Genomic DNA, 14546 nt, shown 5'->3' on the forward strand with positions numbered 1-14546 from the left:
TGAAAGGAAAAAGTTACATACATGGTTTCCATTAGATTTTTTGCTGTCGGATTCCAAATGCGACAAAAAAAAAATTTGGATGCCTCCGTATCAACTTGGAGGCATATGTAGTTAGAGTATGCTGCTGTGTGTATCGAAGCCTAAATCTAACTCCTACCCACATCCATCCCCAAATCCGTCCTAGACCACCATCCCATAAGCCACCTCACCAATGTCTTACACTGGCAAAACCTCTCACCACCGGCTAAGACCACCATCCATGCAGCGGCTATCACAAATTCAGGTGAAACAGGCAGGTGCAGGTGAAACTTTTGCCATGTCCCAAATCAAAGGTCTACCCGACCCACGGTTTTTAGTCCAAACACATCGCCATATAGGGTCAATTACTGGAAATACTTGTTATCATAGTCCACATCTATATGTGAGGACTATGTCCTGCAATGTTCAATAAGCAAGGCCCAACGGTTGGAAATGAATTCTTCTTCTCTATCTATAATTGAATTCAGTCCCGATTCATTACTTACTATCTGTCTGTCTGAGCTGTGCTGGATGACTTCCAAATTGTTCAAGCTCAATGGAAAGGTGACTTTCATGCAAATTAAGAGAAGGGAAATCAGGGCTATTGATCGTCCAGTCCCCTGGCTGTCACATGTCCTTAAAGGCATTTTGCTCAGTCTTTCCGCATCCTCTTCACAGAAGCGCAAATTATCCAGTGACTAAAGGCTGATGTGAAATAAATAAATTGGTGACAGTCATCAACCCAAATATATGGGCCCTATACAGTCAAATGGCCACATTACCCCATTCTCAATCCTGTACCCCATATATATGGGATCACACAATGAGCCGGTAAGAACTAATTTATAAACATATCCCTGTATTATGTATCAGAGGCCCGGGTATGTAGGTGGACAGGTGATCAGCACTCATAGTCATAACCCCATAGAAAACTAACCCATTGGGTCCTATGGACAACAGACAGGCTGTGATTGGCTATATATAAAATGGCAATTTCATCCAATTACAAGGTCAATCTTTTTAGTACTGGTTACATAGGTCCCTTGCCCCTCTCTGGATATGAGAATATGGTACCACATGGAGGCCCCATATAGAGGTACATGAGGTGCCCACAATCCGTGCACATGAGACATAAAGGAAAACTTAAACTTATGTTCACATGTGGCAGAAATCTATCCATTATATCTGGGTTGCAAAAATCCCACTTAGATGTATGGGACGTAGATATTTTCTACAACTAATCTGCCATGTAAAAATACCCTTATATTTTATTTTATTGTCAATTGACCCTTCTAACAAGTAGAAATCATCTAAAGCGGACAACCCCTTTAAAATCTGATCCTGGTTTGGGCAAACAACCATTGTTCTCTGTCTGAGCCCAGTCTAAAGTCCACCGTGGCTCCTTTTTGGATATAATGTGTGCTTTTTCTATACACTACATGACATACCCCTATCACTATATCTAAAATCACATATGAACAGAACCAATCATTTGATTGGTCGGCCCTATAGAAGAATATCTAGCGTCAAGTCAAACAGTTCATTAATTTTTTTATGTTTCGAGCCCGGTGCTTCAGTAATGTTTGTTGGTTTACTGGGAGATAGAATCACCACTGAAAAGAGCAAGAGAGAGAGATAAAGAGGGTTATTGACTAAATGGCGATATCCATTAAGGGTTGTTAATAGTCATTTAGTTAAATGGTTATTAACGATTGCAGGCAGGGATGGCCATGGAATGAGCAGCTTGCTAGAGGGGAGCACAATTGATAGGAAGCAGTCGGAGCAAAATGCAAATGATGTTTGTGTTGGGGAATTGTGGTAATACCTAGAATTGATAAATCAGAAAATTATAGGGGCAAGAATTACAACAAAATAAATATGAAAAAAGTTATTAACCCCCTCCTCCCAACATACACACACCGCTTCTTCATCTATAGACCAGATTTTCCATGTCTCTATCATAGCTCATGTATTGTATCATTGCATCTATACAGTATATCTATATATTGTATCTAAATAGTAGAGGCCGGATAATCCAGAATCAAATGACAGATTATCAATTTTTCAAAATTATTGCACTGAAAGAATAATAATAATAATAATGATAAAGTTTATGTTAGGTTATGTTCACATTTGTGTTCGGCCGTTCTATAGGGGAGTTGTGTCAAGGTTTACGTCCCTTTTGACAGCAAGAGTAGTATGAATCCTCTACGAACCCCATTAAATTTTGGTCCGGTGCAGCGTCATGGCTGCCGCTATAAACCAAAGCTATTACGTCGATGTGAACAGAGCCTTAGGGTGGCCACACACTTAAGACCTACTGACTTAACCATAAACATCTGCCAACATAAACATGCACGCTTGGCCGACTGGATCAATGGGAATAAGGGAATAAACTGTTGCCAGAATCCTTTGACAGCGACTTATCTACTGCAGGAACAAAGGATCGGATATTGAAATCCAACATGCCTGATCTTCTTTCCCCAGACCCCTAAACATATCAGGTAATCGACTCACTCAACTGACATTTCTTTACTGTGTATGTCCACCTTTAGTATTGTTCTAGGTGTCCAGTGTATATGAGATATCATCTAATCCATCACTATTTGTATCATTTCCCCACGCTCTGAGACCATCAGTCAAAAATTCTCGGCTGGGATTTCTACTTTTTGAAGATCCTAGATAAAAATTGATTTTGGAACTCCTCTCGAGGGGTTCAATGATTTCCAAAATATTGGACGCTAAACTAAAGGCCATTAAGACATTTAAACTTGTGGCTAAACCACTTGATTTTTGCTTTTGCCTCTCAAGTTGGTCTTTTCTTTAGAATTGATGCTTCGATTTCCAATCAGTATAATTTCCGAGTCATCCATGATGTAGGTGGCAGGTGAAAAAGCAATTTCTCCAATATGATGCACACGTAAGTTGGAAGGTTATGGTTCTCTGCACTGAATTTAGCCCATGATTACGTATCACTCAGACATTTGAGCAATATTCAGAATCACCGAAATCGCACCATTTTAATCAATGACACCGCCTGGTATCAGAATCCCACATTCATAGCTTCTTCTCATTGTCCCTTTGGCAGGACATATCTCCAAGGCTTTAGAGCTCTATAATACTTTCCAATTTTCTTCTAAGTATCTCCAGGGAATACAACGCTTTCGCAGGCTCTCTAGCCCGGCAGCTCCACAAGTAGTGTCAGATGTAACAAACCGTTTAATAACAGGAGAGAAACCAAAGTAAGAGGCAAATCTTCATGGTGATAAATGACCTTGCTTTCCCAAGAGCACACTGTTTGCAATTTCCTTTTGCTAATGGGAGAGACAGTTTATTGTATGTTCCACGGCAAATGGGACAAAGATTCGTAGCGGATGGCTCTTGGTTGGGTGACTAAAGAGAGGATCATGTTATAAAAATATGTTTACCCTCTTGTAATACAAATCGCTATGACAGTAGTTTCTATGTAGTAGCACTTCGAGGGTGCGCTCCTTCTTTATAGTTAAGGCTGGTAATACACAAGCAAACGCTTGTACATCACCAATAGTTAACAAATTATCCTTTATTCTAAAAGGAACACTCCAGGCAAAACTAATACATTATGTTATTCTAATGCAAGGTCTCATGGGGCGGAGCATGACACATATTCCAAGAACACGAAATAGAGTAGTAATGTACCGCCCGCTCAGGCTCTGAGTTTGGTATAACACCAGTTTTGCTTGGTGTGTTCCTTTAAAGGGGTTGTCTCACCACAGACAACCCCTTTAATCTGAGAGCTGCCGTAGCGATCGACTGGTTGCCTCACGTCTGCCTCCAAAGACCGCAAACAGTTAATTTTGCCAGGGGAAGATTCTGTTGGCTATACATTTCCCCTGCAGCTGTATTAATACGGTGGGTATTCCGATGACTGGTCGTCCATGTAATACATGGATGACTTAAGTCCACAAGACCGAGATCCACTGCTTGCCAGGGACTCTTAGCTTAGCTCATATGGAGTTGCCCAAAGCAGGGGGGACACCTCTATGATGTACATATGCTCTGATAGGTACATGGGACAACCCCTTTTAATAATAACATGACATTTCCATTTAAAGGTAAATGACATCTATAGTAATGAGCAATAGGAGGTCAGCACTTACATAATATTCGAAGGCGCAGTTTAGGAGATTTTGTCTTGCAGCTCTAAATAAGATTCTCATAAATTCTCCTACCCAAAAAATGTTGCCTTACGTTTTACCTGCAGGCAGCTTTTGGTATGTTGTATCTGTAGTTAGATGGTAATTGCGCATTCTGTTTTAAATGTCATCCCTATAAAACTTTTGACCTTTTCCATGTCAAGAAGCAGATGGCAGATATTAGCATACATTGATTGATTATGTAAAGCAGTAGATTCATCAATAAACTATGCAAGAGTTTACATCATATTATATTACAAGCGCAAATACTATGTAGAGTATTACCGGGGCTTGGTCAAAACATGATGGCGCACACGTTCAGCACAACCTCCAGAGGGGGCTACAGCTTCTATATATTGATTGTGGACTTGGCATTGTTAGCAAATTCAAACCCATGGGTACATAACATCTATTGAAACTAGAGCGAACACTAGTAGAATGCCATGCATCATGGTGAGCCCATGCCTACCAATGAGTGAACCACCATGATCATATTAGGAATAAGGTATGTGAAATGTCGAGGAAGCAACACATAACAGAAACAATCTTGATGTATGATGACTCTGTACTGAAATGAAGGAGCAACCCTTTAATACATGGTCATGTTGAGTGTGCCAGTGCAAGAGCGATACTTTGGCCAGAGTCATAGAAAGGGATTCAAATGAAGGGGTCCCCTCTTCAATGCCCTAATAAGTTGGATAGAAATGGGTTGTCACATGGGATAACCCCTTTAAGAATGATATAGCATGACTGCCTCCACCCTTCCCTTCAGTCATCACATTGCGAATCACACTTGAACTGTAGAGCTGAGTAATTTGAGACTTACTGGTTGCTAGGGACACATTGCCTAACAACTTAAGTCTTATAAATGGCATTGTCAAGCATCACTGTCAGTCTCAGATTACTCAGGTCTTAGGGCAGAGAAAGGTAAGGAAGGCTTGGCAATATGTAAACAATATGCCCCTCTATCACTGACATTAAATATTTAATTTATTCATAAATTTAAGTGATGAATCCCTTTAATTTTTGGTGTATATAGTAAAAGTTGCAAGAGAGTACATACATCACAGTTAAAGTCGTCTGAAGGCTCTCAACTTCTTAAATACGTAGAAAACTAAGTAGGTGTCTATAATCATATAGTACAAACTAAAATTATATTTTTAAAAAAAAATCATGTTTTATAAGGAATGTATATACTATCCGATGAAACAGGGGTTAAACATTGCCAGGATTTTTTTTTTTAGCATTATTGTCATTTTGTAATCTACTGTCTTAAATGTGACATTTCATTCCGAGCATCCTGTGGTGCCAATGTGAAATGTCATGAATTTGGTCCTTTGAAGCATGTTTTTCTCTGTGTTTTTACGTTATAAATGTCATCTTTTGAAAATAAGTTTTAAGACAGTGAGTGATAGGAATCACTTTACTATAAATGCGATAGTACTTTCACAAAATGTACAATTTCCAATTCATATGATAATGAGTCTCTGTTTTCTCATTGCTTCAAACCAACAGACCCGTGTGGGTGTAATGTGACGTCTTTTGTCATCTGATGACTTTATTTAATGTGCCTTGCATGTTGTTAAAAAAGACAGGTTCTAAAGTTCCAAGAATATGTTTGTATCTGTGCATGGACATATTAGACACTTAGAGGGGTACTACCATCTTATGATGTATGGCAGATCTCTAGGATATGTCATCACTCCATGATCCTCTAGGAGCCCCATCAATTCCAAGAACGGAGCACCTTTGGCACTATAGGTGACCTCCTCCCTGTTCCTGATCCTCATTCTGATTCTCCCTATGGTTTTCTCATTTTTTTATTTGTCTTCTGGCTACTGCCCACTAGTCATGGTAATGGTCCTGGATTGCAGTCCTGGTCAGTCACTACATTCTGACTTTGGTTCACCTTCTCGTAACAACTCTACCTTCTGTACCCAGGTTCTTTTGATTTGATTATTGCAACTGGTTCTTAGATAGGACTAGTGTTATCACCAGGCAAACATGGGCAGATGCCAGGGCCCAATGGGTTTGGGAAGCCCATAGCAATCTCAGTAAACATGCTCTTTGTTTATCATGTCAAAGATAGAGTAGACCGGGGGCTTTCTGTGATTCCATCGACCCAAGGGTTTAAAATAGACCCGGATCCAATACTGTACTCGGTAATGACTTAGGCACCATTTCTGACTACTCTTCTGGTTCTGCTGTTGTTGACAGCTGCCACCAGTTGACGACTATATTGAGGACCACAAGCCATGGAATCCCATCCATCAAAGACCATACCTTCTTGCAGGGGGCAAGGATAAGTTCCAAGGATTCCTTAAACTCCACATCCAAGTCTATTGTTTCAGTCTAGCCTAGTCCAATCCGAGTGTGCTTGACATTTGCCACAAGTTGAAGACTATATTGAGGACCACAAGCCGTGGAATCCCATCCTGCAAAGACCATATCTTCTTGCAGGGGCAAGGATGAGGTCTAAGGATTCCTTAAACTCCACATCCAAGTCTATATTTTTGGTCTAGCCTACTCCATTCCGATGGTGGCACAGAAGGACCATACTTGAAGTCTATACTTTGCCCCTAGGAAATTCACATATATATTGAATTAAGTCCAAATGTTCATTATCTTAAAATTCATCTGTTTTACCATTTCTACAAATTCCATTTAATTATGTATGATCCTATTAGACTTGATAGTTCAAAGCAAATACTTTCCATTGTTACTAACTTTTAGCACTTTACCACTTACAATAGTTAATGAAATTTGCATCCGACACATTTGCATGATTATGCATATTACAAAGCATTTTTCCTGTATGCACGGATCCCAAGGGTAATTATATCCCAGCCGAATCCGAGAAAACTCATAAGTATGTGCGATATGTATTTACATTTCATGGCAATGCATTAAAATAATTCACCTCCATTTTTTCTTTGTCTCTCCATTACCATTCGGTACTTTGTTTCGAGCAGGGCATGATCTTCTGACTGATTGAAGAACGAAACTGTTGGAAGTCTTTTTGCCGGTGGAAAATACTGATTGCATTAGTCTAGGACTCAAGTGATATAATGTTGGCAATATTCACAGAAAAAGCTCTTAATATCAGCCAGATATTGATTATTACATTTGACATTAGAATTATATTTCACATTTGTATGTAACTTTATGGAAATATTTCTATTTGGAATGGGCTATATAAATGTATACATAATGCATTCATCTTGGAGATGGCATCAGGTTGAAAGAATAGCAGTAAGGGCACATTTTCCAATGAGATGCATTTAACAAATTGAAAGAAATTGAGACGGATTATATGTGGGATGCAATGGTTTGTTTATTTTTTAATGCCTTTTTGTATCTGTATGCCACCGTGTTAACATGGGGTAAATGAGCATTGGGCTATAAATCTAAAACACATAGTAAAATATAATACTGTATATTAAATGATACAATTATATAGCTGCTCAACATCTTCATCCAAGGTCAGTCTGTCCCACCAGAAGATACTCCAGTGGGTCCAGGCTGTGACATAAAACCCATCCCAAAAAGTCTAGCAGAAGGCAACACCATTTGTAGCTGACTCTGAAGCCAATCATTTACCATTAGGCAGAGACGTAACTCGAAACTCCTTAGTCCCAATGCAAAATCTGTAATAGGGCTCCCAAACTACTATATGCCAATTGTTGGCTGTACGATTTTGGCTGTACATCTAAGCCCTTATTCAGTCGGGGGCCTCATACCTGTATTTAACTATCCATTTTTCGCATGTAACAACCCGGACTGCTCACAGTTCTATTGAACTAAACTTCAAGCGCCATATGAATTTATGGTGTTGTAAATTTGGTTCAGAAGAAAAACAGGGGGGGCAAGTTTTACATCCAGAATACAGATGGGTAAAACATGGGTACGACACGCTTGTCTGAATGAGGTATATACTCTTCATGACTGGTCATCACTTTTTGGGGCCTATTCTGTAAACCAAATCCCATTTTAACAAACCACAATATACAAATAGGACCATGTTCTGTTTAGCACTTATTCTATTTCATAAGCCGGGGGCCTAGCTATTGGGTGGTGGTGTGGCATGAGCCCCAGGAGCTGTGTGCCTGGGCTAGAGTGGCAAACTAAATTTTTGTTGCGGGTGAAGGAAACCCTAGCTATAATTCTGCATAATGGTCAGTAGAAGGATCTGCAATAATAAGGGACTTCTCTTAAAATATGCCTTCATAGCAACTATGCTTCGGCATTGAGGTGCTTTGCATGCATTTTTAAACATACAGAATAAGTGAATGTAGCCTAATGCCCAATTTCATGTTTTCTTAATGCAATTTTTGGTTAAAAATTAGTGTGCTGAACATTTTTAGATTGTTCCTATGTGTCAAATCTACATGCCACCGTGCTAACATGGTGTAATTAGCGGCGATTTCCTAAAATGTATTCTTTTTTTGTTTTTAATTTGATAGCAAATTAAAGTCCATTTGTAATGAAAAACAAAATAAATAGTCAGAACAAGAGGGAAAAGTCATTAAGAAGTGCTGGTCCCTTTGGGCAATTCACTTATGTTAATGTACATAGCGATATAGACCAAACATGGCCAAATAGGTTTATTAACTGTTCTGTAAATTAAAGTCATTTATACTAGAAGTGAGAATTAAAACGATCAAATGAAGTGACTTGAAATTTACCAATAATAGTTCTGATAATCCTATAGCTTATTATGACTGTGAATACAGGAATCCTTCATATATTGCAGAGTAGATTTCATCTATAGATAAGCAATCAATACTCAAATGCATGGCACATCCGTATCATGGAGTGGTAAGCACTACAGTATGTGTGCCACCATGTGGTGCCTCTGTACACAGGGGCATAGCTATAAGGGGTGCAGAGGTAGCAGTCACCTGGTGCCTGAATTGGCCCAAAAGCCCCTCTGCCACAAAGGAAGACACTAATATTATAAATAGCACATGGTAGATGGGGATCCTGTTACAGATTTTACTCTGGTGTCCAAGTAGCGCCTCTGTATGTATGACACCATATTATGAAGACAGGGCTGGAATTAGGTTCGTTGGTTTGCAGTGCAATACAGTGCCCAAATAACATTGCTGTAAGACCCTGTTCACACAGAGTTTTTTTGCAGGCGGAAAAAAATCTGGCAGCAGAACATTTCCCGCGTTTTTTGCATCGTTTTCGCCAGCGGACGTTGAGTGCCGCGGGCAAAAACCGCCGCCAATACCGCTTTCTCTGCCTGCCATTGATGTCAATGGAAGGTCAGAGACGGAAACGCCCAAAGAAAGGGCATGTCGCTTCTTTTTCTGAAATCAATGGGAAGCGATTTCGGGTGTTTTTTGGCACGGTTTCCGACGCGGTTTCTGCGTCAAGAACAGTGCTAATATACTCTGTGTGGACTAGCCCATAGGTGTTCAAATCATAGTTGCCAACATTGAAAAAATTATTTGGGAGGGATACTTTGGATTGCCGATGGATTGAGGCGTGGCTTTGACACAGCATGGCTTGCCATGGAGAGGGGTTTGGCAGAAAATACATTTGTTTCTGAATATTCCCTGTATACTGTGCACTATATATAAGGACCTTACAGTGAGGACAGTATAGAGGGAGAGGATTGCCCACAGCGGTAATCTTAGTAAGTAAGGCAAATGAACACTGCGGACAGTGATTGGCTGAATGATGCCCCCATCTCCCCCCTACATTTTCCCCTGCATTTGCGGGACAGTGCCCAAAACATACATATGCTGGGATTCCACTTAAAAAAAGGGACATTCCTTGCAAAGTCAGGACTGTTGGCAACAATGCAAAATAACATTATCCAATCGATAAACTATGGAATGTACAGTGTAACCTCTTTGAAACAACCCCCCAAAGTTGCATAGAAAAGATGTCTTCTAGGGGGTGGGGGGGTGTTTCTTTCTTGCTTTAGGCTATGTTCACACGGAGTATTTTGCCGAGTTTTTTGACGCGGAGACCGCGTCGCAAAACTCTGCATAAACGGCCCGAAAATGCCTCCCATTGATTTCAATGGGAGGCGTTGGCGTCTTTTTCCCGCGAGCAGTAAAACTGCCTCGCGGGAAAAGGAAGCGACATGCCCTATCTTCGGGCGCTTCCGCCTTTGACCTCCCATTGACTTCAATGGGAGGCAGAGAAAGCGTATTTCGCGGTGTTTTATGCCCGCGGCGCTCAATGGCCGCGGGCGAAAAACGCCGCGAAAAGCTTCGTGAAAATCGGCGTGCAGGGAGAGGAAAATCTGCCTCAAACTTCCAAACGGAATTTTAAGGCAGATATTCCTCCTGCAAAATACTCCGTGTGAACATAGCCTTATGGTGCAAAACAAAATCTGTTACAGGAAATCTGGTCTTGATGAGAGGGGGGTCTTCTCAAACTGGTGGTCTATTGGAGAGGTTTCACTGTATTTGCATCAGCCAATGACGTCCCATTCAGTAGTGACAGGTGATGTGCTTTGTGCAACCGTACAGATCGCACATCAAGAAGACCAACCCTGTACAGATGAAACATAAAAACATATTTATCAGCACATCCTAGCAAAATAAAAAATTTACAGGTGCACGTACGCTGTGACTGCAAACAATACATTGAAAAAAATAAAAAATCCAACAGCACTCTGCAAACGCTAAGATTACCTATTACATTGTATATACATAATTTTCTCTTTATTTTTTTTGTTACTTTACAGCCTTGTACAGAGGCATTCTCCCCTAGTAGCAATGCTTTTTAGGAGAAAATACCAACATAATATGGCGTTCGATAGAACATGGCACAATTTGGCACGTAATGAACACAACATCATATCAAGCCAAAAGTAGATCTGCTGTTGCTTGTCCCTTTCTGGCCACATCCAAAGGAAATGCGATCAGTAATTTGCAGTAGCAAATCAGGACTGGGAACTTCAAATTGGGATTATCAGCCTTAGGCCTGATTTACACGAGCATGTGCGTTTTACGCACGCAAAAAAACGCGGCGTTTTGTGTGCGCAAAAGGCACTTAACAGCTGCGTGTGTCATCAGTGTATGATGCGCGGCTGCGAGATTTTCTCGCAGCCCCCATCATTTTGACACTCCGTTTGGATGTTTATAAACAGAAAAGCACGTGCTGCTTTTCTGTTTACGTTCAGAGTTTGACAGCTGTTGCGCGAACCACGCAGTTCGCACGGAAGTGCTTCCGTGCGACCTGCGTGGTTTTCACGCACCCATTGACTTCAATGGGTGCGTGATGCGCGAAAAACGCTGAAATATAGAACATGTCGTGAGTTTTACGCAGAGCACTCACGCTGCGCAAAACTCACGGACTGTCTGCACTGCCCCATAGAGTAATATAGGTGCGTACGACACGCGTGAAAAGCACGCGCGTCGCACGCGCGTATATTACACTCGTGTAAATGATGCCTTATTCATTCTGTACAAACATGTTTTAACACCAGACTGGCATCTTCATCGCATACATCAACTTCATCTGTTGTACAACAGTGTTCCCCTCTCTCCCTTCCAGCCATTACAGCAATGTTCCTTCTCTTCTGGAAGTCCCAGGAGTTTTTGCAAGAACAGTCAGACTAGTGCCCCCTAACACTGATAACCACATTGTCCAGCATCTCCATAAAGTAATTACAGCAGTACCCCCCTTCCCTCAGATGTCACAGCAATACCCTCTACTACCAGTAGTCACAGCAGTGCCCCTTTCCTTCAGTAGAAACAGAGTTCCTTTCTTCCAGTAGTTACAGCAGTTCTTCCCTTTCCACAGTAGTCGCTGTAATTCCCACATCCCCCAATAATGAAAGCAGTGCCTTCTCCTTTCTTTCCTCCAGTACTGAAAGCAGGGCCCTCCCTTTTCCAGTAGTCACAGCATGCCACTTATTCCCCAGTGGTCACAGCAGGTCTCCTCTTCTTCCTTCCACCAATAGTTACAAGAATGCCTCACATTCCTACAGTTGGTACAGCAGCATTGCCCTTCTCCAGTAGACACAAAAGTGCCCTCCTGCACATTAGTCACCACAGGGTCCCCCTTCATTAAGTACTGTAGTTAGAGAAGGCTCCCCTTCCTCTAGTATTAACATCAGTGCCTCCCCGCTCTCTTTCTCTATTACTCATAGTAGCAATCCCCATTTCTCTCTTCATCGCAGAAGGCTCTTCCCTTTCCCACCTTGGACTCCCCCCAGTCTTTCCCCAGTAGTCACAGCTACCTTTCAACATTGTATCATCAGTCCGTCCCATTCCCCCTTGCTCACAACAAGGATTCTTCTTCCATGCCCACCCTTGGTCACTGGAGGACCTCCCTCAAGTTGACATCTGAAGAAAATATTTATTAAAATATTGGGTGGGGACCATCTCCTTTTGTAAGGGGGGGGTTTCCCCTTTTGTGGAGGATGAGAAACAGAATAATATTTCAACAGCATTGCATTGTAAATTAATAAACTGTTTTGATTAACAATGTTCAGTTATTTGAACTTGATTTAAAGTAATGGCCCTTTCAGGTCCCCAGGTGTGGGAGGCCCCAGGGCATTTGCCCTCCCTATATAGGTGTATATGCCAATCAGTAAGCTGGATAATAACCACTTGGGAGCTGTAATAGCAGCCATTATAATTATCATTGAGCTCTCCTATCAATGGTCCTGTTTTTGTGGAATTGACCTGCAAAATGGACCTCAAAGGGGGCATGGTTATACAAATGTGCCCCAAAATTGGCTTTTATGGGAGTTTTTATGGCTGTTTTTTGGGTAGGTCAGCAGTGGGGATTAATAATGTCCAACAAATGAGGATATAAATGTTGGGAGGTAGGCAATGGATTTTACTAAGAACAACTGATTTGAATTGTAATAAACTTGACAGAAGAGACCAGTTCAAGGATTTATATATAAAAAAAAATTTGAAGATCTTTGGTTATATAAAATATGAATTGCTATTCATTCGTTCTCTTTTACAACCATCCATACACTCATGACAAACACTCAACCACCCACAAATTATGCAACATAAGGATCTTAAATTGCTTTGCTGCTTAGCATTTAATTGACCATTTATATGTTGCTAGACCTCTAATTATATGTATATTGCCACAACTGTCTGCAGAATCGGAGCTGAAGCCTTTCCAGCCTCCAACTGGTCAGCGGGACACAGCAATCGAAGGATCAATAATTAATCTTAACATTAAAAGGCATTTTCTTAGCTTGACAGGAAATAGATTGCTTGAGTCACAAAGAATTATGACGCTTTTAATCAATGGTAACTGTATAATTTCTGTCTATGATGTATAATTTCCCTGAACTGTCTGGATTTAACCAAATATAAAGAGCAGCTCTCAATGATGGATCACACACACTGTAAAATCCTAGCACTGTGACATTTAGCCCTTTGCCATTTAACTAGATGTAGGTTTAGCGGGCATGTTTTAGGTGCATTATACATGTTCTCTTTTATATACTCTCAGGGAGACCTGCAAGATGTGGCAATTCAGAAATGAGGTCCAGAGGGTGAAGGAAAGGTCCCAGAAGGGAAAATGGTGCCAGCTCCACCCTGTTATTTGCAGCACAGTGCCGCAATAGTCCTCCCTTAGATGCTTTCATCTGGTGAGCAAACCAACTATTCCCACCATGAGCGTATTCTATGAGTAGTCCTAATCAAAGTTTTAGGTAATGAAATAACAGAGGGTCATAGGTAGGAACTGTAGAGCGAGGGTCTCATAGCAAAGTAAAAATTGTTTCTTGATGGGACCTCATGGCTGCTATCTACCACTCTGTACTCTATCATCTTACCTTTTTCATGGCCTAGATTGGTGAACATACCAACGGACCTTCTCTTGAACCCAACCCATGTGCCCATCCTGAGATAAGAAGCCATCGAAGCACTGCAGTGCCAAAACATCCATCCCATAAGTGCCTATTTCAGAAGCTGGTCTTGAGGGAGGTGGCAGTCACCATTTCCTGCTGGACCGAATATTAAAAGATTAATGTGTTAGGTAAGCCACTGCAAAGGGTTAGTAGAAAGTGTTTATATAAGAGGAAAGCCTAAAGATGGCCATATATTGCCCGATTATCTTTGGCCCTCTTTAATGATCAGCTGAGAATGGGACCATGTAGAAATAAGATATCAAGAACGTCCACCAAATGTCCCATTTTTCTGCAATGACCTTTCTAAATGACCATTCTTCTTTGTAGAATAACTAAGGGTTGGCGACATATGTTCTGCTGGCAAAAAGTGAGCCCAAAGACTAAGAGGAGCTTCGCTGACTTTCATTGTTAATGAGGCATCTGCCTACACATGGACAAGGTAAGGAGTTGTCAACCATGAGACAAATTCAGTGTCATCCTCTATCATCCTACGTTTTTCT

Source organism: Rhinoderma darwinii, chromosome 12 (assembly GCF_050947455.1).
Source record: "Rhinoderma darwinii isolate aRhiDar2 chromosome 12, aRhiDar2.hap1, whole genome shotgun sequence".
NCBI classification, from domain to species: domain Eukaryota; kingdom Metazoa; phylum Chordata; class Amphibia; order Anura; family Rhinodermatidae; genus Rhinoderma; species Rhinoderma darwinii.